We start from the raw sequence: 25,231 nt of genomic DNA, 5'->3' as shown, positions 1-25,231 counted from the left end.
AACTAGAGAGAGCATACACTAGCAGCTTGACAGCACACCTAAAAGCTCTAGAACAAAAGGAAGCGAATTCACCCAAGAGGAGAAGACTGCAGGAAATAATCAAACTCAGGGGTGAAATCAAACAAGTAGAAACAAAAAGAACTATTCAAAGAATCAACCAAACCAGGAGCTGGTTCTTTGTGAAAATCAACAAATAGATAAACCCTTTGCCAGACTCACTAGAGGGCACAGGGACAGCACCCTAATTAATAAAATCAGAAATGAAAAGGGAGACATAACAACAGATCCGGAAGAAATCCTAAGCATCATCAGATCCTTCTACAAAACTGGAAAACCTGGATGAAATGGACACATTTCTAGACAGATACCAGGTACCAAAGTTAAATCAGGATCAGATTAATGACCCAAACAGTGCTATATCACCTAAAGAAATAGAAGCTGTCATTAATAGTCTCTTAACCAAAAAAAGCCCAGGACCAAATGGGTTTAGTGCAGAGTTCTATCAGATCTTCAAAGAAGACCTAATTCCAGTTCTTCTCAAAAAATTAGGGAAACAATACCCTTCACAATAGTCACAAAAGATATAAAATACCTTTGGGTGATTCTAACTAAGGAAGTGAAAAATCTGTATGATAAGAACTTCAAGTCTCTGAAGAAAGAAATCAAAGAAGTTCTCAGAAGATGGAAAGATTTCCATGCTCATGGATTGGCAGGATCAACATTGTGAAAATGGCTATCTTGCCAAAAGCAATGTATAAATTCAATGCAATCCCTAGCAAAATTCCAACTCAATTCTTCAATGAGTTAGAAAGGGCAATTTCAAATTCATCTGGATTAACAAAAAACCTAAGATAGCAAAAACTCTTCTCAATGATAAAAGAATCTCTGCAGGAATCACTATGCCTGACCTAAAACTGTACTACAGAGCAATTGTGATAAAAACTGCATGGTACTGGTATAGCAACAGATAGGTAGACCAATGGAATAGAATTGAAGACCCAGAAATGAATCCACACACCTATGGTCACTTGATCTTTGNCAAGGGAGCTAAAACCATCCAGTGGAAAAAAAGACAGCATTTTCAACAAGTGGTTTTGTCACAACTGGTTGTTATATAAAAGAATGAGAATTGATCCATTCTTATCTCCGTGTACTAAGGTAAAGTCTAAGTGGATCAAGGAACTCCATATAAAGCCAGAGACACTGAAACTTATAGATCAGAAAGTGGGGAAAAGCCTCGAAGATAGGGGCACAAGGAAATAATTCCTGAATAGAACCGTAAAGGCTGAGCTGTAAAATCAAGAATTGACAATCGGGACCTCATAAAATTGCCAAGCTTCTGTAAGGCAAAAGACACTGTCAATAAGACAAAAAGTCCACCAACAGATTGGGAAAGGAACTTCACCAAATCTAAATCAGATAGGGGACTAATATCCATTATAGATAAAGAACTCAAGAAGACAGACTACAGAAAACCAAATAACCCCATTAAAAATGGGGCACAGAACTAACCAAAGAATTCTCAACTGAGGAATACTGAATGGCTGAGAAACACCTCAAAAATGTTCAACATCCTTAATCATCAGGGAAATGCAAATCAAAATAACCTTGAGATTCCACCTCACACCAGTCAGAATGGCTAAGATCAAAAATTCAGGTGACAGCAGATGCTGGCAAGGATGTGGAGAAAGAGGAACACTCCTCCATTGTTTGTGGGACTGCAAGCTTGTAAAGCCACTGTGGAAATCACTCTGGTGGTTCCTCAGAAAATTGGACATAGTACTACAGGAGGATCCAGCAATACCTCTCCTGGGCATATATATTTTTAATAAAGAAGATGGAATTATACACTGAGAAATAAACACAGCATTTTCAACAAATTATACTCCTCAGACTTTATGCCTACATATAGAACAATCATCCACAGAGAGGGAAAAGACCCAGAGAGATAAATATAGCATGCATTCACTTCTTGGATGATTATTAGTTGTTAAGTAAATGAAAACCAAGCTACAATCTGTAGACTCAGAGAGTTTAGGTAAAGAGATCTAGAGGAGACTCTAGAATTTCCCTGGAAAAGGGAAATAAAAGAGATTGTATGAGCTGACTGGAAGTGGGGGAAAATAGGAGATGTTGGGGGATAGGTGCATCAGGTGGAAGGATAATGGGGAATAAGGATAGAGTGCTGCTCGAGATAGATGGGATTTGGCATGGGCATGTGAAAACCATATGAAACCCTAGTGCAGTGGAAACTTACTGGTATTCATCAGGGTGGTACTAATGAGAAACCCTACTAATGGAGGATATAGAGTCTCAACTGACCATAACTTGGAGTCAATTGAAGCTTCCATTGGGAGAACTCGAGTGCATTCAATTGAGTTGTCGGCTAAGGGTTTCTGGTGGAAGTCTCCAAACTACCCTGGCTGATACTAAAAGAAAAGGTTGCTCTTCCCAAACTGACAGTGGGGCTTTATTGTCAAGGATGATACTTACCAAACTCATTGACCATGGAGAAGTCAAGCTGGTGCCTACTTGGAGAGTTGTTGATGTGAGAAGGTACTCTTTAGACTAGCAATAGAAAAATGTGCACACTAACCCAGCCACAAAACCTTTGACCTAAAATCTGTCCTGCCTGCAAAATATATAAGGGCATTGGTGATTCAGAACATGTTAGAGTAGTGAGCCAGTGTCTGATTGTATCTAGTGCTAACTTCAATAGAAGGAACCTATACCTGACCCTGTATAGGGTAACCAAGAACTAGAGACTAACTAGTCCAACAATCATAGGGTCAAACAAAACACTACTAGCTCATAAATAAATAAATAAATAAATAAATAAATAAATAAATAAATAAATAAATAAAATGATTCCCAATTATATTCCTAGATCAGTGTTATCTCCAGCCATCATCAGAGAGATTTCTTCTAGCAACAGAAGGGACCAGATTCAGAGACATACACCTAGGCATTCAATAGTAAGTACAATTTTTAGGTCTCCATCGAATACTTCTCTTCTGAGCTCAGGTAATCCTAAAGAAGGGGAAACTAATGAAAGATTGTAAAAAGCCAGAGCAAATGATGGACACCGGGAGAACAAGGCCCTCTGAGTGAACTAAGCAAGGCAATACGGGTTCATAGAGACTAAAGCAGCAAACACAATGCTACAGAAATCTGCACCAGATTGTCTGCACATAAAACTATTATCATAGTATTTTTTATGGCACTCCCAACTGTGAGAATAAGTGGTCTCTGAGTCTTGTGCCTGTCCTTACATTCAACTTAAACATGATAGGCTGTTCTTTTTTAAAGAGTGACAAAGGTAGAGTGGATTCCTATGGGAGAGAAAGTGACAGTGGATGGGAGGAGTGAAAGACAGGAAACTATAATCAGGATATATTTTATTTTCCATAAAAGAAAGAAAAGGGAAAAGAAAGAGAAAGGGAAAAGGAAATCAAACCAATGAATTTCCACAGAGAAACAAACAAACAGCATTTTCAATATGTTATTTTCTGTGTGAGACTTTCTAAGGCATATGCTGCCATAGGCCTGTAGAATGAAATCTTTGCTCGACTTATCCCCATCATTAATCTACAGAAGTCTTTTGTGCCTTTAGCTCTATGAGTGGCAGCTCGTTCCAAATAATGGCAGTGTGTTTAGATTGGTAAATGGAGAAAAGTACATGGATCTCATTCTCAGACTATATCTGATGACCTAAATTAACTGTCACTTGGTTCTGTATTATGGATGAGAATCCGGTGTGACCTAGAGACAAGGCCAATTGGATATGGCTGAAGCCTACTGAAGAGAGTTGGCAGCCCATGGTGTATTCATTAAACACTGTGATGGCTTGTAGCATTTAGTCTACTGCAGACACCCTTTACTCTTCTCAAAGGTCCATTCAGCCCATGTTTGTATTTCCAAAAACACCATCATTTAAATTCCCTCCCATATCATTGCTCTCCCCAGTTGGCCCATCTTGAAAATAAGTCTGCATACCAATGCTCAGCTGTCTCTGGTGATATGTTATTCTATGAATTTTCTTGAAGGATCCAGGACTCAAGTCATTCATTCTTTCAAATTCCCACTGTTATCTTCAGTCCAAGTTATTCAATCATACTTGTGTTCAAATCATTCTTGAAATTTCCAAAGCACTTCATTCTGTTGACATCTTATTAAGTCAAAATCTCACATAACAATGTCTCTCTCATTCACTTAACTAATACCTGAAGTTTTATAAAATTCAAATATTTGTTTGATGATCATAATTCTCTTTTTAAGTGGTAGAAATTTGAGTAATGGACCAGGGATGCAAGAAATAGGAGGAGAAAGCAAGTAGAAGATGTCACGAGGAAGCAGAAACTCAAAAACCCAAAGGCCTCACACCATAACCTCTGAAGAGGTTGATGGCTTCAGTCCATCATTACAAAGGTTGTTCTCACACTCAAAGGTTATAGTGGGGTGTGTGTGTGTGTGTGTGTGTGTGTGTGTGTGTGTGTGTACTTATGATTAGTGCTAATTGTCTTCCCAGGATAGTTCATTCAGTCCTTCTCCAAACACTATGAGGAAAATTTGCCTTTTATTACTTTTCTGCAGACGAGAAAATAAAATAAGCTAAGAAAAAAGTCACACAATTCTCCCCAAATCACAAACTTGCATGTAGTTAAGGGATATATTAATATTAAAGGCTGGTTGTTAGTTAAGGTAGTAGATGAATTATTAGAACCCTACAAAATACTGAACATTAAATTTGAAGTCCTGTCTGAAGTAACACACACACACACACACACACACACACACACACACACACACACACACACACATTTTTTCTGTTCTTGTATATTTTACCCAAGTCTGTAGAGGTAAGTTTGATCAGTCAGCATCCATCTGTTCCTCCATTCCTCGTGCTTATGATGGTAACATTCTCATTTTCTAAAGTACATATTCCAGTGTATTTTGAAGAAAAACTCAAATTGGTTCCTTGTTTGTAATTAAGATCTATTTATCAGGCAGATCCCCTAACTAAAAAAAAAAAAAAAAAAAAAAAAATGGACATCACATATTTAAATTTTAGATTCTGTTTGAAATTTTAGTGATCTCTCTAATATTCTTATTCTCCCCGGTAGAGACTTTGTTTGCATAGTTCAGATTAAAAGTCAAACCTTTGAAAAGGATGCTGGCATTCAACCCAAACAATCATTTGGATACTATTAATACCCCTGCTTTGCCTTTCTTTGTTCAGGGGCTGTATTATGCAAGTGGAATCCCTATTCATGGATTTATCTAAATTGGCTGTGTTAGAGTGAATGACAGCAGGGGGATTTGTTCAAAATTAGCTCATGTCTTCTGAGGCAGAACAAATTATGCACAGCTCCTTAGAGACCACCTACTAAAATCTTCACCAGCATGGCACAGAGGCTGTTCATAACCAGAGAAATGAATAAAAGGGCATTTATTGCTATAACCCATCTACCACTATGCCTAATGTCTTCAATACAGAGAGAAGAGTCCGCCACAGCCTGAGATGGTACAATCTTCTTTCAGTTATAATAAACTTAGACTCTTCTTTCTTGGGTACAGACTCTACCTTTCCCTTGCTGCAGACCCACTACCATTCTAGATGCACCAGGTATTTTAAACAAGCATTGTACTATCTCCTCCTTTGCTGCAACTGTGGCTACCTGAGTTTCTGAGAATCACCAGGTCATGTCTGCTTCCATGAAATACCTTTTAACCTTTGCTAAGTGTGTTCTACGGAAGAACTCTGTCACTCTTCATTGAACAAGTATTTCAAAATAATTTATGAGCTTTTGAATCAAATGGAGAGTAGGTTTATTTGTAAGCATAGAAGTATTTGACATTTCAGGATTAATAGGCTAAAAGAAGTCAGTAGACATATGTATGGTCAATGAAACAGAAGTCTGAAATTAATTCTGTTTTAAGTGTGTGATTTGTGTGTGTGTGTGTGCATGTGTGTGTGTGTGTGTGCGTGTGTGTGTACATGTATGTGATATACTTGTGTGTCAGGATAGAGTATGTGCAAATATGTTTGTGCATGTGCAGGAACATGTGTCTATGTGTGTGGAGTGCCTAACTCCACGTTGGATTTTTTTGTTTCTATTAGTTAATTTCATAATTCCACACATGCACATAATGTCTTTTGACAAAATCCCATACTCCCTCCACTCTCCCTCCACTACATAATCTCGCCAACACTCTCCTTCCCAGGTTCATGTGCTCTTTTTTCATCCCACAGAGCCCGGTTATTGGTACCAGCCTGTGTAAAGAGCCACCCATTAAAGCATGAGCACCCTACCGCAGGTGACATCACTGAAGAAAACGAACTCATTCCCTTCCACAGTATCTTTCAGTTAGCTGCAGTTCTTGCATAAGGAGGCTTTGTGAGGCCTTCTAGCCATGCTGGGATGTTAGCTGGCTTCATCTTTTATATTCCTCTCCCCTTTTCCACAGTGGTCACTAGGCCTTGTCAGGGTTAGAATAAATTTAGGGTTGAATATTGCCCTGTTTCTTATCCTGTACATGAATAATAATAATAATAATAATAATAGAGCATGACTTTTTCCTAGGTATGTGAAGAAGATTTATTGTAGATATGTGAGAGAGCATAGTCAGAGGCAGACAGATCTGGGAGAGTCCAGAGTGAGCATGACCCTGAGTGGGGCCATGTGAGGAAAGGGGTGAGGGGAGTGGGGAGAACCTAGAGATTACCGGGAGGACAAAAAGGAAAGGGTTGGGTGATCCAAATGGCTGGATTATATAGAAAAGGGCAGTTTGAGAAAAAGGTAGCCCAGTCTCTGGGTTGAAGAAGTTTAGCATAGGGGATGGGGTATTCCAGCCATAGGTGTGTCAGGTAGGGACTAAGGGATTCTGGCAGCCAGGTCCACTTTGATATGTTAAATAGATAGCCCATTTGCCATTGCCCTGAGCTCAGTACCTAACATCACAGGCTTTTTTGGTGATAATAAATGATGAGGAGGGGGACATTGGGGTATGGTGATTGGGGGACCCAAGAAAGCTGGAGTGCTGACCAGTACTACTTTCCAGGCTCTGTGTGATCCTCTAGGCCTAAGAAAGTGCAGGTCACTTCAGAGAAGTTTGGGAGGCTGGACCACCCAGGGAGAGCTGCTTAGGAGGTATTAAGTGTGCAGAGGTTTAGTGTGGTTGTAAATTCGGTCAGAAGCAGGTAGGTGAATTTGGAACTGCTTGCAGTATTTAATTGATTGGATATCTGCTAGATCATGTATTCACACATAAAAACCATAATATAACATTGAAGACTTTAGGGGAAGTTTTTTGTTTTTTGTTTTGTTTTGTTTTGTTTTTAATCCATAGTATACATTTGAAACTTTCAGGCCCATGGTCCTTCCTGCTATGGGAGGGGAGTCCCAAGACCAGAGGGGCAAGAAAAATTCCACAGATAAGAATTTTAAGAGATCTGCATATTTCCTGTTTGCTATTCTTTTTCTTTTTTTAAATCTTATTTATTTATTTATTTATTTATTTTTAATTTTTATTTTTTTAGATATGTTCTTTATTTACATTTCAAATGTCATCCCCTTTACTAATTTACCCTCCGAAGAAAATCCCCTAACCTCTCCCCATGTCCCCTTGTTCCCCAATCCACCTACTCCCATTCCTGGTCCTGGCATTCCCCTATAATGGGGCATAGAGTCTTCTCAGGACCAAGGACCTCTCCTCCCATTGATGACCAACTAGGACAGCCTCTGCTACATATATGGCTATAGCCACAAGTTCCACCATGTGTTTTCTTTGGTTGGTGGCATAGTTCTAAGGAGCTCTGGCGTTACTGGTTAGTTCATATCCTTGTTCCTCCTATGGGGTTTCAGACCCCTTCAGCAACTTGGGTACTTTCTCTGGCTCCTTCATTTGGGGATCTTGTGCTCTGTCCAATGGATGACTGTGAGCATCCACTTCTGTATTTGCCAGGCACTGGCAGAGCCTCTCAGGAGACAGCTATATCAGGCTCCTGTCAACAGGCACCTACCTGTTGGCATCTGCCTAGTGACTAGGTTCAGTGGTTGTTTATGGGATAGATCCCCAAGTGGGGCCATCTCTGGATGGTCATTCCTTCAGGCTCTGATCTGAACTTTGTCTCTGTAATTCCTTCATGGGTATTTTGTTCCCCATTNTAAGAAGGAGAGAAGTATCCACACTTTGGTTTTCCTTCTTGAGTTCATATGTTTTGCAAATTGTATCATGGGTATTCTACATTTCTGGACTAATATCCACTTATCAGTGAGTGCTTATCATGTGTGTTCTGACTAGGTTACCTCACTCAGGATGATATCCTCCAGATACAACCATTTGCCTAAGAATTTCATAAATTCGTTGTTTTTTTTCAATTTTTAATTAGGTATTTACTGCATTTACATTTCAAATGCTATCCCCAAAGTCCCGCATACCCAACCCCCTGCTCCCCTACCTACCCACTCCCAATTCTTGGCCCTGGTATTCCCCTGTACTGGGACATATAAAGTTTGCAAGACCAGGGAGCCTCTCTTCCCAAGAAATTCATTGTTTTAATTGCTGAGTAATACTCCATTTTGCAAATATACCACATTTTCTGTATCCATTCCTCTATTGTGGGACATCTGGGTTCTTTCCAGCTTCTGGCTATTATAAATAAGGTTGCTATGAACATAGTGAAGCATGTGTCCTTATTACCAGTTGGAATATCTTCTGGGTATATGCCCAGGAAAGTTGTTGCTGGATCTTCCGGTAATACTATGTCCAATTTTCTGAGGAACCACCAACCTGATTTCCAGAGTGGTTGTACCAGCTCTCAATCCCAATACCTTGGTGTGACTCTAAATAAGTAAGTGAAAGATCTGTATGATAAGAACTTCAAGGCTCTGAAGAAAGAAATCAAAGAAGATCTCAGAAGATGGAACAATCTCCCATGCTCATGGAATGGCAAGATTAATATAGGAAAAATGACTGTCTTGCCAAAAGCAATCTATACATTCAATGCAATCCCCATCAAAATTCCAACTCAATTCTTGACTTAGATAGAAAGTACAATTTGCAAATTCATCAGCAATAACAAAAAACTTAGGATAGCAAAAACTATTCTCAACAATAAAAGAACCTCTGGTGGAATCACCATGCCTGACCACAAGCTGTACTACAGAACCATTGTGATAAAAAACTTCATGGTACTGGTGCTGCAACAGACAAGTAGATCAATGGAATAGAATTGAAGACCCAGAAATTAACCTACATCCCTATAGTAACTTGATATTTGACAAGGGAGCTAAAACGATCCCGTGAAAAAAAGACAGAATTTTCAACAAATGGTGCTGGCACAACTGGCAGTTATCATGTAAAAGAATGTGAATTGATCCATTCTTATCTCCTTGTACAAAGCTCAAGTCTAAGTGGATCAAGGAACTCCACATAAAACCAGATACACTGAAACTTATAAAGGATGAAGTGGGGAAAAGCCTCGAACACAGTGAGTGGGCACAGGGGAAAATTTTCTGAACAGAACACCAATGGCTTGTGCTGTAAGATCAAGAATTGACAAATGGGACCTCATAAAATTGCAAAGCTTTTGTAAGGCAAAAGACACTGTTATAAGACAAAAAGGTCACCAACAGATTGGAAAAGGATCTTTACCAATCCTAAATCAGATAGGGGACTAATATCCATTATATATGAAGAACACAAGAAGNTGGACTNCAGAAANTCAANTAACCCCATTAAAAAATNGGGTACAGAGCTAAACAANGAATTCTCAACTGAGGAATAGTGAATGGCTAAGAAACACCTGAAAAAAATGTTCAACACCCTTAATCATCAGGGAAATGCAAATCAAAATGACCCTGAGATTCCTCCTTTCATCAGTCAGAATGGCTAAGATCAAACCATCCAGTGGAAAAAAGACAGCATTTTCAACAAATGGTGCTGGCACAACTGGCAGTTATCATGTAAAAGAATGTGAATTGATCCATTCTTATCTCCTTGTACAAAGCTCAAGTCTAAGTGGATCAAGGAACTCCACATAAAACCAGATACACTGAAACTTATAAAGGATGAAGTGGGGAAAAGCCTCGAAGATATGGGCACAGGGGGAAAATTCCTTGTGCTGTAAGATCAAGAATTGACAAATGGGACCTCATAGAGTTGCAAAGCTTTTGTAAGGCAAAAGACACTGTTATAAGACAAAAAGGTCACCAACAGATTGGAAAAGGATCTTTACCAATCCTAAATCAGATAGGGGACTAATATCCATTATATATGAAGAACACAAGAAGNTGGACTNCAGAAANTCAANTAACCCCATTAAAAAATNGGGTACAGAGCTAAACAANGAATTCTCAACTGAGGAATAGTGAATGGCTAAGAAACACCTGAAAAAAATGTTCAACACCCTTAATCATCAGGGAAATGCAAATCAAAATGACCCTGAGATTCCTCCTTTCATCAGTCAGAATGGCTAAGATCAAACCATCCAGTGGAAAAAAGACAGCATTTTCAACAAATGGTGCTGGCACAACTGGCAGTTATCATGTAAAAGAATGTGAATTGATCCATTCTTATCTCCTTGTACAAAGCTCAAGTCTACTGCTTGTGGACGTTGTACATCGTGGTGCGCACTAGGCTCCGCACCACGATGTACAACGTCCACAAGCAGACAATGGAGTACTACTCAGCTATTAAAAACAATGAATTTATGAAATTCTTGGTCGAATGGATGTATCTGGAGGATATCATCCTTAGTGAGGTAACCCAATCACAAAAGAAGTCACTAGATATGCACTCACTGATAAGTAGATATTAGCCCAGAAACTTAGAATACCCAAGATACATTTTGCAAAACACAGGAAAATCAAGAAGGATGACCATCATGTGCATTCTTCATTCCTCCTTAGAATAAGGAACAAAATACTCATGAAAGGATATAGGTACAGAGACAAAATTTAGAGCTAAGATGAAAGGATGGACTATCCAGAGACTACCCCATCCAGGAATCCATCCCATCATCAGCCACCAAACCNAGATACTAATGCACATGCCAGCAAGATTCTGCTGAAGGGACCCTGATATAGCGGCTTCTTGTGAGGCTATGCCAGTTCCTGGCAAACACAGAAGTAGATGCTCACAGTCAGCTATTGGATGGAACACAGGGCCCCCAATGGAGGAGCTAGAGAAAGTACCCAAGGAGCTGAAGGGGGCTGCAACCCTGTAGGTGCAACAACAATATGAACTAACCAGTACCCCCTGAGCTGGAGTCTCTAGCTGCATATGTAGCAGAAGATGGCCTAATCAGCCATCATTGGGAAGAGAGGCCCCTTGGTCTTGTAAACTTTATATGCCCCAGCACAGGGGAAGGCCAGGGCCAAGTAGTGGGAGTGGGTGGTTAGGGGAGCAGGGGTGGTGGTGGGGTATAGGGAACTTTCGGGATAGCATTTGAAATGTAAATAAAGAAAATAGTAATAAATAAATTTAAAAAAAAAAAAACTTCAGGTGACAGCAGATGCTGGCAAGGATGTTGAGAGAGAGGAGCCCTCCTCCTGCTTGCTATTCTAAGAGATCTCTCTGTCCATTTCTTGCTTGCTGTGTGTGTGTGTGTCAGTTATCCAAAAAGTTCTTTTTTCATCCTAAAACATTATCTAGATAGCTCATATCCTGCAAAACACAGACCCAGTCTTTCATTTTACACATCAGTCCAGACATTTACTCTAGGTTTCCTTTTGATTATGTTATGAATCAACATCCCAAGACCCCGGTTTTTTGAATCTCAGGAGACAGCAGGCATACATTTTTTCTTAACATTGCAAAAGAATTCAGAGATCTGCTGCATTATTGTTATTTAAGCACAGACAATAAGCTAGTAGGGTTGAACCTGGCCCTGAAATTACCATTCCCATCACACCTGAGCCTAACACTGCCCCAGGCTGACCCTGAAATCAGGAATCTATAGGCCATTGTAAAAAAAGAAAAGAAAAAAAAAAAAGTTAGCTGGATGGTATCTCTCATGTTCACCACTTCCTCAATCTCTTTATCTCCTTCCTTAGTAATTTTCTAACAAGTTTGCTCACAGAGCAGCTGTGTTTGTTCCTTCAGATTCATGAAGCTCCTCATGTAATTCATATTGCATTCTTATTTTTTGCATAGTTGAAAAATGATACATTCTTAAACTTATGTATTTAGAGCTCTTTCCAATAGCCTTAAGGGCTGGCCTAAAGGTCCCAGTATCTAGTATTTTCAGAGACACAGCCACATCCTTGATTCCTGGATTCATGCTGTTTCTAATTATCATGGAGTCATTAATGTTAACTGGGAAGACATTCCTGAGAAGGAAAGAGTCCTCCATTGCTAGTGGGTTCAATACGTGCATTATTAAATAAACAAGTCTTATACCCAGAGCAGCCATCTACAGGACACTCATGGAGGCTCACCCTGGGGCCCTCTCTCAGGGGCAGAAATATGTCACTCTTGTCCCCATCAGGGCCATGCCAAGCTAAGCAATCCACCATTGTAGAGGAACAGTAGATTCATGACTCAGAGTCATAGGAAAAGCTTGTTAACTCAAAAACGAATTTGGGTTAAAAGCATGTATGAGTTTACCTCAGTTCAGAGTCTTGTACCAAGTAAATTGTCTTTTTGTACCTACTAGCCCTAGGAAAGTTCTGTCTGAGGCCTAATTTTGACATATGAAGGGAAGGCAGCTGAAGACCTGGAAGGTGGATATAGCTGGTCTGCTTTCTGCTGACAAAGGTACAGTCTTTCCATAAATATCACAAGAGATCCAAGAAGTCTAAGTGATAGCCACAGGTATAACCCAAATGGCCTGTGTATCAATAAAAATGGGAAAGACCCACTACCTAGACACTTTCCGTTGTGCTAGGCTTCCTTGTTCTCAGTGGTTTTACTGATGGTAAGGCAGTGGTTGTCAGCTTGGCTGCCCTTGCCGGATAGCTTTTAATCTTCAGCTAGGAGAACAACATAGACCTTCAGCTGCCAGACTTGGATTTGAGAGATTTTATTTTTTCTTGTGGAGAAGGGATTAGGAAGACGAACCTTACTTTGATCAGGCAGAGTAGGGTGATCAACCCAAACTTGTCCACAGCGTGTACAGAGCCTTGGTAGTAGGCAGGGAAGCCTTTCTTAGTGGTTAGTGTTACCTTAATTCAGGTAGCATCATTGTTCCTCATTCGAACAATTGTCTTATTGGGTGATCTTAGGGTTCCAAGTAGGATTTGGTATATCTACTATGGGAAGCTATTTGTTAAACACTGAAAAAAAAAAAAAAAAAAAAAAAAAAAAAAAAAAAAGTTGGAGGACCATTTATTTGGGAATTGGAAGAGGTTGTTTACCATATGAATGAATTTGAAAATCAAGTGTGCCAACTTGGATCACCAATCTATATGATGGCTCAGTTGTTTGGAGTTCAAGGCAGAGAGAGAACAGACATGAAAAATAAAACTCAGCTGGAGGAAATTTCTAGAATCTCTAAGAAGGAGCTGAGTGTGGCTGAGGGAAGGACTGCAGTTCCTAGGGAAAACTGAGAGAAAGCCATCAGAGCTGAGGTGAATAAAGTGTCCTTGTGACAAGTATTTCCATCCAAGGAGTCCCCAGCTTGAATGGGAAAATCGTCAAAGAGAAAAATAGTCCAAACCACAGAGGAAAGCCATTCCTTCCCAATGACTGGACACAAGTAGTGCAAGAGAGGCTTCCTGGTACACCAGAGTGGCTTTTGTAGTAACAGGACACAAAGCAGGCAACTCAAGATGATGCTTGTTTAGAAGAGGGACATGAGAAAGCAGGGGGAAAGGGAGATGGTGAGTATCTTTAGTAGACATACTCAGATGGGTGTAGCAGGCCAGAGCTAAGCCATGCAGGGAATGTGCCATGGGAGGGTGTAGAATTTTCTAAGAGTTGGAGCGACATTAGGGCATAGACAATGGGAGCAAGGTTTCCGACATGAACACATAGAAGGGAAAAGTAGCTGAGAAGGTAGACTTTAGTATTTGGGGTCAAATTTGATGGATGGTCAGAATCAGCAGAAACAAATGATCCATACATGTACCGTAGGCGAGTCAGATCAGCATCTTGGTTTAGAGAGGCTGAGTTCTTTGGAAGGGAACACATATATGCCTATCCCATGATTTCCGTACCTGAAGAATGAAGCAAAGAGATAAAAAAGGAAAAACATGACTGCATCTAGGCATGCTGGAGGAAAAGGTTTATTGTAGATAAAAGATAGAGGAGAGCCAGAGGCAGTGATATCTGGGAGACTCCAGATTTAACATAGGCCAGTGCCTGCGTTACTGTTAATGGTCACCTCAGCCATTTGTCCTGGGTTTGAGACCTAACACTGCACATTAAGTAGTTATGAGTCTCTGAATTTAGCAGGAACTGATTTAAAAGAAGCTTCTTTGATGAGGGTTGAGAGTTTCACTAATGTATAGATATATAAGTGTGTGTCTCTCATTGAACCTGGAACTCCTTTGCTCCTGCGGGCTAACTGGCTCATCAACTACAGATATCTGTCAGTCTCTGTCTCCAAGTGCTAGGGTTACAGATGTGTAACCATCTATCAAATCAGCTTGCTTTTACATGGAGGATGGAAATGTGAGCTCAAACCTTCATGCCTGTAGCAATACCCTTCATGCCTGTAGCAATACCCTTCATGCCTGTAGCAATACCCTTCATGCCTGTAGCAATACCCTTCATGCCTGTAGCAATACCCTTGCTTGCTGAGATGCCCTCTAGCCATTTTCTCCGATTCCTGAAACCCATATGCAGTACAGGGCAGTATAGTGTATATGCAAGTTCTCATTCTAAATTCATGATTATGTACAACTTGAGAAATTCTTGGAAGTATGTCAGTAAATGAAAGTTTTCAACTCAAGTATAAAACATGTTTTCCACTCAAGTATAAAGCATATGATCATACAATTTTGAAAGGTGTGGTGAGATGTGATTATAGTTAATTTTGAAAACATTTGACAAACTGCATTTTTCTTAGTTCACGACTTTGGCTGAGGTTTAAAGTGTTACTTTTTTTTTTTTTTTTTTTTTTTTTTTTTTTTTTTTTTTTTTTTTTTTNTTTTTTTTTTTTTTTTTTTTTTTTTTTTTTTTTTTTTTTTTTTTGCTTCTTAAGGTTATGTCATCTCTTTTCTATTTTGAATACAAGTTTTGTATCAAGTATGCATTGTTAAGGCTCTTCTTCTCTGATTAGCTTGTCAGTCCATCTTCTTCATGGTATTACAGATTAGAATTTTTTTTAATTTCAAGAACATTCTGAAGATCTTTATATTTTGTTTATTTTTCTGTATTGTGTTTTCTGTTGTTTTAACCCCAAAATATCATTTTCAATCTCACACTCATCAGGACTTTCTCACTTTTATCTTCTAAGTTTTGGTACTTTGATATATGAATCAACTGTGGTAAATTTGTGTCTGTTTTGTATTTTGACGTGTGATTCCCCATCACGATTCACTGTAATGTACCACTTTCTACATTGCATTTTCTTTTCAATGGGTCCTTCGATTATTTTTTTAATATCTAATGTTATTTCTCTATTTCAACACTAAGTGTTTCAGTTATGCATATGTTAACTTGGCAACTTTCTATTGCCTTATCTTGAAGCTCACTGATTCTTTCTGACTCACCTTCATCTAGTGATAGTCATTCTTCTTGTCTGTAGCAATAGTGTTGGCTTTTCCTATCTAAGGGGAGCTTCACTGAGCTTCTGTTCCTACTCATATAACTATATTTTTATACATGTTGCATGTTTTTGCCTTTAGACTTGTTAGTATTCTTTTTATAGTCTCTTGAAATTCCCAGTGTGATCATTCCCAAATCTACGCCATAGCTATTTCGACTTTGTCGCTCATGTTGTCCCTTCAGATTGTGAGTTTTGCTTTAAGCTTTCCTTGGAATAGTTTCTAGAAATATAAGCATGATGAATTGGGTAATAGTCCCAGAGATAATTAGTTTTTTGTGTGTAAGATTTATTTGAATCTATCCTGGCTTTGGATGTGTTTAATGTTTTCTGTGGCTATGGATGTCAGTTTTCAGTTTTCTTCACTTTTAATTTTCTTCTCCCTGTAACTCTCAAAGGACACTTTTCTAGGGAGATAAACTCTTCAGTAGTAAGCTAGCCTCCTTAAGATTGGAATCTTAGAAACTTACCTCTCAAACTTTTTCACAGATCTGCTCGCAGAAATGGTCACACTTACTACATGTTAGCAATAGTTTCTGATCTAACAGATTCTGCTACAGACCTACTGATCTCATTCATTGTTTTAATTACCTTCTTTTCTAGGCTTACTTTGGTGTATTTATTTCACCCTTAATTCCTTGATATATCTAACAAAAGTGTTTTTGCTTTTTTTTCTTATCCCCCCTTTTATTTTACCCCTTTTTTGTCTGCTTTCTTATTATAAGGACAAATGAAATTATGTTTCAGTGTTTTGTTACAGGTAAAATAAAATGACCCCTTGGTATATTTTCATTATCTCCTTTAATCCTATGTTCCAACGTTCAACCTAATTCACTTACCCATTTTACATTAATTGTGTTGCTGTAACATGGCCTTTTCTGTTTAGTGTTTTGGCCATGACAAAAATCCACAAGATTAGGTCCTAAATCCTGTAATATTGGGTTTATAGAGAATGGTGACTGTAAGAAAGAAATAAACAAGCTTTTTAATGAAATGATATTTTCATAGAACACAAGAATGGTAATTATTTTGTATCCGAATTGGTTTTGGTAGATGGGTCTGGGAAGATGCACATTCACTGATATACTGCCACTGATCTGAGAAGATAAGAGGGATGAGATGACATTTAGGAAAAGCCTCCATGGGGAATACAGCTCATGCAAAAGAACATTAAGTGTGGAGCACACCAAATGATTTCACAAACACAGAAAACATCACCATGAACGAAATGCATCCAGCACAGCAGGGTGTGCCATGGCACTTATCTAGAGTCAAGAAAGCATGCAGAATAAGCCAATCCAAATATTGTAGGCAGCCAAGCCAAACTGAAAATATCCTTCTAAAGTCAATTGTAATGTCATTGAAATTCAAAGACATTGTATGTGGTGTGCGTATTTTCATGCATGTAGAAAATTGACAACAGTAATTTTTAATTGCAGCTTTGATATGAATTTAAAAGAATCTGTTATATTGACATTGTTCTACAACCACCTCTAGGAGACACTGTTTTAGAGCAGACCCCAAAGAACTGCAGACAATTAATGACTGTTGGGGAATAGAAAATTAGCTTTTCCCATGGGTAAGCTTCCTTAATGGTTGTCTAAATCACAGTAGTCAGACTTGAAGCCATGTACAACAACAACAACAACAAAAATAGTTTCAGATGACTCTATGTATGCAAGATAATAATAAAAGAAAAAGAGGTTAGTAATTTGAGAAATGGGTATTAGAGGAGTTTAGAGAAGTGTAGCTGGGAGTGGCTACAGGGAAGAAAGTGCTGAAGGAAGTGATATGATTCTACTTTATTAAAAAAAATAAAGACAGAGGGAAAGAGAGAGAGAGAAGGAGAGAATGTTATATGACTTGAGCTAAGAGTCACTGGAAGTCAAGATTAGTGTAGTATCAGTGAAGAGATGGAAGGTGGCCTGACATGTTCAGGTACCCAATTCCTTCCTGGTGGATGATGATTCAGAACTTAGGGTGTATGAAGTAGTGGTGAAAAGGGGGTTAGCATTCACAGGGAATTCACAGGCTTTTGGGGGGGGTGCAATAATTTGAATTCTTTTTTTTTTTTTTTTTTTGGTTTTTCAAGACAGGGTTTCTCTGTATAGCACTGGCTGTCCTGGAACTCACTTGTAGACCAGGCTGGCCTCGAACTCAGAAATCCGCCTGCCTCTGCCTTCCAAGTGCTAGAATTAAAGGTGTGTGCCACCACACCCAGCTCAATTTGAATTCTTAATAAAAGCGAATTTGCTGATGAATTAATTGAATGTAAAACCTCACGGATATAAAGGAAAGAGATGACTAAAATCAAGATGTTATAGCGTATAGTTTTTGTAAGAATGATAGGGATCTATTTCTGAAGTGCAAATTAGTGTTAGTTTTTTATGCATTGTGTTTGCATTCTGGAAAACATGGTATATAGAGCATTGAATTACAGAAGACAATGAGTTTAATTTGGTTTGGAAAATAATCACTATCAAAATAATCCTCTATTCACTGAAGGTTTATAATTTATGGATGTACGACTATTCACTCTACATAAAATAGAGGTTATCCTCTAAGAATTATAGCTCATCATTTGATACAAAGCCTAACCTTTTTAAAGCCATTCTATAAAGATTCAAAATATCTATCTACATATCTGGAAATTTCTAAAAGAAAATTGCTTACTGAATTAGCTGCTTTTCGCATCTCTGTGATAAAATATGGACAAGAAGGGACTTATATTGCGGCTTTCAGTGTAAGAATAGATACTATTTATTATAGTGTTATATACATGGTCAGAGGCTCATGAAAGGTCTGGACATTTGCTATCAGGAAGCAGTGGGAAAAAGTGGGACCAGCCAATCAAACTTCTAGGTCCAGCCCCTGTGATTCACTGTTTCTAGCAAGAACCTCTGTAATTCACTGTTTCTAGCAAGGCCCACCTAAACTTCTAAATGCTTAACCACTGCCAACCACAGTCCATCACCTAGGAACCAAGTTTGTAAGTAGTTGGATCTAAGGATAATATGTCCCATCCCAACTACAACATCCAATCTGTCCTTCATAGACTCATGTCTACCTTATAAAATAAACTGCATGTAGACCAACACACTATACATCATACAAAAGCCTGAAGTCTAAAATGTTTTCTCACTCTCAAGGAGTCTTAACAGTGAACTTATGAAAGATACATAGAGATTAAAGTACAGGGGTAATCTTCTGTCCAATGGTTGGCTGCAAATATATCTACATCTGACTCTTTCTGTTGCTTGTTAGGTCATTCAGAGGGAAGTCATGATAGATCCTTTTTTGTGAGCACTCCATAGCCTCAGTAATAGTGTCAGGCTTTGGGACCTCCCCTTGAACTGGATTCTGCTTTGGGCCTGTTGTTGGACCATCTTTTCCTTAGGCTCCTCTCCATTTCCATTCCTGTAATTGTTTCAGACAGGAATAATTATGGGTAAGAGATGTGACTGTGTGATGGCAACTCCATCACTCACTTGATGCCCTGTCTTACTGCTGGAGGTGGGTTCTGTAAGTTCCTTCTCCCTACTGTTGGGCATTCCATCTAAGGTCCCTCCCTTTGAGTCCTGGGAGTTTCTCACCTCATAGGTCTTTGGTACATTCTGGGGGGTCCCTCCAACCTCCTATTTCTTGAGAAGTATAAGGCTGTATGAAGACCAGCACTCTCAATTAATCTGTACCCCCAAGATCTCTCAAACACTGGACCAACAAACAGACAGCATACAACAGCTGATATGAGGCCCCCAACACACATACAGTAGAGAACTTCCGGGTCTGTGTTCATTCAGAGATGATACACCTAACCTGCAAGTGACTAGAGGCCACAGGGAGTTTCAGGTCAGGTGGGGTGGGGGATGGGGGCATCCATGTGTAGATGGGGTGGGTGGGGAGGAGGTGTGGGATGTGGAGCAGACACAGGGTGGATGGGGGAACAGGGGAATGGAATATGAAGTGTACAAAATTTCAATATAAAATAAAATAAATAAAATAAAATAAATGTACAACCTCAAACAATAGCATCAGCTGTAGACTGGCTATTAACAAACCTTTGGAGGACATTTTATATCAAAACCATAATAATAAATATTTAAATGTTTCCACATTAATCAAGTAAGGGTCAATTCATATATGAAAACAAACAGTCTCTAGAGAGTGACTTCTGGTTACACAGTGATCAAAGCCTATGCTGTGCTTGCAACATGATGGTACATGATTTGCCATTCGTCATGTTGCTTGGGAATAGAAAAAAAAAATCCTTTAAAGAAATAGGATCTATTACTCAAATCTCAATATTTAAAATATTTACCACCATTCTACCTTCATTGAAACCATGTGTTACCCATTGGCAACCATGGATATTTCCATGTTTGAGACTCTAGAATTTCCTACACATGTCTATCAGATCATGTTACATATGACACTTTAACTATGTCTCTCTTATGTGTCTTTCCAGCTATTTTGTGTGTTTTGAGATGAATGGGTGAACCAAATCTCTATTCCTTTCTCAATGTTTTGATTTGTTTGCTTTTTGATCTTAGTACCTACATAATGCATTACATATCATAAACTTTAGACAATAATTATTGCATGAGGTTGTATAAAAGATGTTTAAGATTTATCTAATTTTATGTGTATACCTATATATTCGAATGTGTAGCATAAGGGAGTGCGGTATCCTTGACGATCAGAATTATGTGTCGGACATCCTGGAATCTGAGTTACAAGCGGTTGTAAAACTCTTCTCAGTGCTGGGAACTTAACCTGGGTCCCCTGAAAGAGGAGTAATTTCTTTTAACTGCTGAGCAATATTTGAAATTGTATGGTGGGGACATTTTTTATATCCATCTTCTTTAGGATTAGCTCAACAAAAGGTCAAATTAACATAAATCTGAACATTTTTAAAGTGCCCAAGGCTCTACCGAACACAGACATATTTGTGGTCATTTTTCCACTTGACCAATATCTTACTTTAATCACTATTAATGGGAGTGAGATAGAGAAACTCAATTAGGGCAAGGGAGAGATTATATCTCTAGCTAGAGAGAAACATCAAGAATAACTAAATTATGTTAAACTTTTACTCTCATGTCTCTAAGCTATAAAGAGCTCCACTCAATCTATTTTTTCCTATTCTTAGCTTGAAAAATTGCACTTAATTTCAATACCTAATTTAGTTTCATTTCAAATTTTCATTAAAATGCTGCAGACTCACTTCCTCTATTAATGCAAATGGTAAGTCTGGACTCAAAATTATCCCCACCAGCCTTTCCTTGCTGCCAGATATTCCTTTCAACTATATAAATAGATATTTTATAACAAATCATGTAATAGAAATATATGATTTACGTAGGCAGGACATGGTGTTTCATTAAAATGAATTAGAAAAGTTTAGAACTTGAGTTCAAACCAGGGTAATTACTTTGTAATTACCTTTACTATAGTACTATCACTTGCTATGGAATGAGACTGAACAATTCTCTGTTTCGTTTCTTCTCATGAAATTTATAGGTCCATAAAATGGACATCAGCTCTCTCATAAACTGGCTTTCCTTGCACATATGTTCTGTCTTCTACCTTGGATATATATGCTTACAGGACCAGTGTAAATACTGGTTTGCAGTGAAGAATGAAGATTTATGCTTTAAAATAGAACTTGAAACTTACATTTAAATTTCTGTGCACATGTATGTGTGAGTGTGCGTGGGGGGGCGCGGGGTATGTGTGTGTGTATGTGTGTGTGTGTGTGTGTGTGTGTGTGTGTGTGCGCACGCGCCTGTGAGCACAAACATTCACTCATGGTGTTTGCACTAAGCCAGTACCAACTTTCCCAGGCTATGTTAAACACTAAAGTAAAGATGAATAGATGTTTTCCTGTTTGAATGTTCCTGTAGAGAGAAGTTAATGAGACTTCACAATAAGTATGAAAACTCACTAAGTAAGAAGTTGAGGCAGTAATGCCCTAGATGAATCAGGAGTCACTGCAGAGAGATTATGCAAGTCATCTTTTTTTTTTTTTTTGAGAGAGAGAGATCAGTCACAAGTGGAAGCACATGGAAGGAACATGTTACCCTCAGTGGCCCTGCAAAGATCCCTAGCATGTGCACAGTGACACTTGCCATCTGTCTCTCCAGTTACAAAGGGATTTGCCAGCTTCTTTTGGCCTTTCTGCCTTCAAGTACATAATGTACAACCATACAGGCTAGAGCTTGTATGAGAGCACTAAGTGCTCTTAACTGCTCAATTATCTTTCCAGCTCCAGAAGGATGATATTCTTTAAAAGTAGTCATGCTTTTCTTCCAATTCTCTCTTTACTACCGATCCTGCATTTGGTTTGCCCGGGCAACCTTGAACTCCAAGTATGATGGAGTCTATTTCCTCCCACCACTCTGAACTAGAATAAATCCTTCTTTCATTAAGGTAAGACAAAGCAATCTCACCCTCAAGTTGATAATCTAGATTTTCTATATTAACACCGAAATTACGGTGTAGAGGTAGTATCAATGATTTTTAACTGTAAGAGTAATCTTTTCATCATACATGGGGAAAATGTATTAAATGAAAGGCAGATGATGGGTCAGAAGTATAAGAAATGTGAAGATACTTAATGATCATTGTTTTGGGAGGAATCCAGTGACTCTCATGCCTTCATGGCTGGCTAGTGTCTTTGACATCAATGGTCCTAGATTCATGGAGAAGCATAGAATTTTTCCAAAGTTGGGGGATTAATGTTGGCACTTCAACACCTTTACAATTGCATCCACAGTCAACACTGTTGATAACTAGTTTGAAATTCTTTCCTTCTTTCTCCTAGAAGAAGGTGTCAAAGTCATGTTTTCATCATTATACAACCCTTTCTAACAGTTTTGTCTGAAATTTTAACAGACTTTCTTCAGAATCTTCTGGGGTTTTCAGCAATCAGGCAATGAGATACATCATATATAGGCAACCTTTTACTTTATGTCACAATGTATTTTCCAACTTTCTTAGTGTAGAAATGATGGCCATGAGCTGTTACTGAATGGGTAATTTATAAGACTCAACATAATCATCTGTACAGATAAAATAAATCTCCTTATGTTTTCTGAATGGATGATATATTTTTCTTTACTCACTCCCTGGACTGATTTAATTGAATGAATTTTCCCCTTTGTTTCTTTCCTTTCTTTTTCTTTGAAACAGATTTTTACTGTGTAGACTTGGTTGTCCTGGAACCCACTCTGTAAGCCAGGTTAGCTTTGAGATCTCAACATCCTTCTGCCTCTGCCTACCAAATGCTGAAATTAAGGGCATGAACCACCATTGCCCATCTAGTTAAATAAATTTTTATGATCCCTGTGTGTATAATTCAACAGGATGCCACCCCGCCTATTACTACTACTATTATTATAACCACCACCACCACACACACATACTTATTTTTCCAAGGGATTTAAACATATATAAGTGTACTATTGATCGTACAGTCTTTGCGGCCAGTTTATTATAAACTCAAAGTTCACAAGTATAGAGCTCATTCCTGGAATAGCCTATTTCTGCCTCTTTCTGCAGTTACTAGTTGCCTGTAGTTCTTTTTCTAGGGATGGGAGGAAGTTATAGAGAGCATGAGAGTGGATAGAAAGAGGAACATGTGAGAACTGACAGGAGAAAAAGGAAAAATTATGTATTAGCAATGTAATAATATTTTAACTAAAATAAGTTATGTCAGCAAGGTATTTGGTTGTTGTTATTGTTTAGAGTATGCAGGAAGGGAATGGGACACTTTCACATGCTGGAAGGGACACTTGGACAGACTGAAATGCATGTATTTTCTCCTTACTTCTGATTTGGTTAATAGAGTGGTCCTACAGATACCAGGACTATGTCACGATGGCATGAAAACAAAGGCCTGTGGGTCAGTAAAGTTGAAGAAGCCAGAGAATGAAGCATCAGATGATGTTCCATGAAAATGAGGGTTGGATGATGGCTTTCATGTCTCTCCCATCATGTATTAACATTTAGTCATCTAACACAATGGACACAAATTCAAAACCCCATAGTATCCTCTCTATGCCCCTCATCAGTGACTATCTGTTATTTGGTTATGCAGTACTTTTCCAAGTTCTTTATCTTAGGTAATGAGATCCTATACTGTCTCTACTACATTTGATTCCATTTGTCGTGTGGTATCTGGAATGGTTATATGTTAGACATTATTATACTTCCAGGATGATATGATTGTGAACAAGCTGGGAACAGTAGCATTTGTTTCAAATTTCAGAGCTCCTGTATTGAGATGGGAAGCAAGGACCAAGACATTTCACAAACTTCACAGGCCAGTTAGGCTGGTATATGCAGCTATGAAAGACAAAAAGACCCTGTCCTAAATAAAGTAGAATCCAAATAAATCCTATGGCCATGACATGCATGGTATGACCTAAATGTGACCACACTTTTATGAATGTTCATGTGTACATAGGCACTGGATTAGTTAACACTAGTTATAATAGTCATAAAATCTATAAACACTTGGAAGATGGACCTCTGCGTATCCCATAAGGGATTACGTTAATTGAAATATGTCAGTTCCTTTCAATTGTGGGTAGGATCATTACCTGAACTGGTGACCATGGATTCTAGAAAGTGGTAAAAGCGAGCTAAGCATTTGCTTGTTTGCATTTCTCCCTGTTTTTTTTTTTTTTTTTGATTATAGACATGATATGATCAGTTACTTCAAGTCTTGCTGGCTTGATATCACTAACATGATGGATTGTACCTTGGGCTTTTAAACAGAATAAATTTTGACTCTCTTGAATTGTGTATGTCAGGGCAAAGAAAATTACATCAATGGAAAAGAAATTAACGCACACACACTCATACCACATGCATATACTCAATGTTGAAAAATTAAAAATAAATCAATATTACCTTTGTTTCCTATAAAGCCAGTCTGCTATAAACTCAGATCTGTCTTCATCTCTTATATTATCTTTGTCTCTGTGATTTTAATAGCAATTTTTTATGCAAGTAACAAAACTAATTTCAGAGTATTTGATAAATAATGTCAAAAAGATCAATTTTTGTCTGGAGAGGGTCAAGTGAGGTGGTGAAATGGCTGCCTTCTCTAATCCTTGGGCACCTGACTTATCCTCAGTTTGCATTGCAGAATGGCTGCTGGCAGTTGAACTAGAAATTTAATTGAGTGATCGTCATCTGGCAGTAGGGACAGGAGTCCTTCCAATACAAACAGCAGTGAATTTTGTAACTGATGCTCCAGGTTGTAGAGAGCTATCACACAGAAATTAATCACTCTCTGCTGAACTGCACAGAGCCATTGCTTGTCTCTGTTATTCACTGGCGATGCATCTGAGAAAGATATACTAGCTCTCTGAACCTATCTCAAGAGTTGATATAAAGAGAATTAGGAATATCATTCAGTGGAAAATCTTGTGCCTAGAATGTTCTTAGGATGTACAAGATTCCATGTTTATTCCAAGTAACAAAGTAAAAAGTTATGAATTTTTTGTA

This window comes from Mus pahari, chromosome 17, assembly GCF_900095145.1.
Source record: "Mus pahari chromosome 17, PAHARI_EIJ_v1.1, whole genome shotgun sequence".
Classification (NCBI taxonomy): domain Eukaryota; kingdom Metazoa; phylum Chordata; class Mammalia; order Rodentia; family Muridae; genus Mus; species Mus pahari.
The sequence above is the reverse complement of the archived record's forward strand: the minus strand, read 5'-3'. Positions refer to the sequence as shown.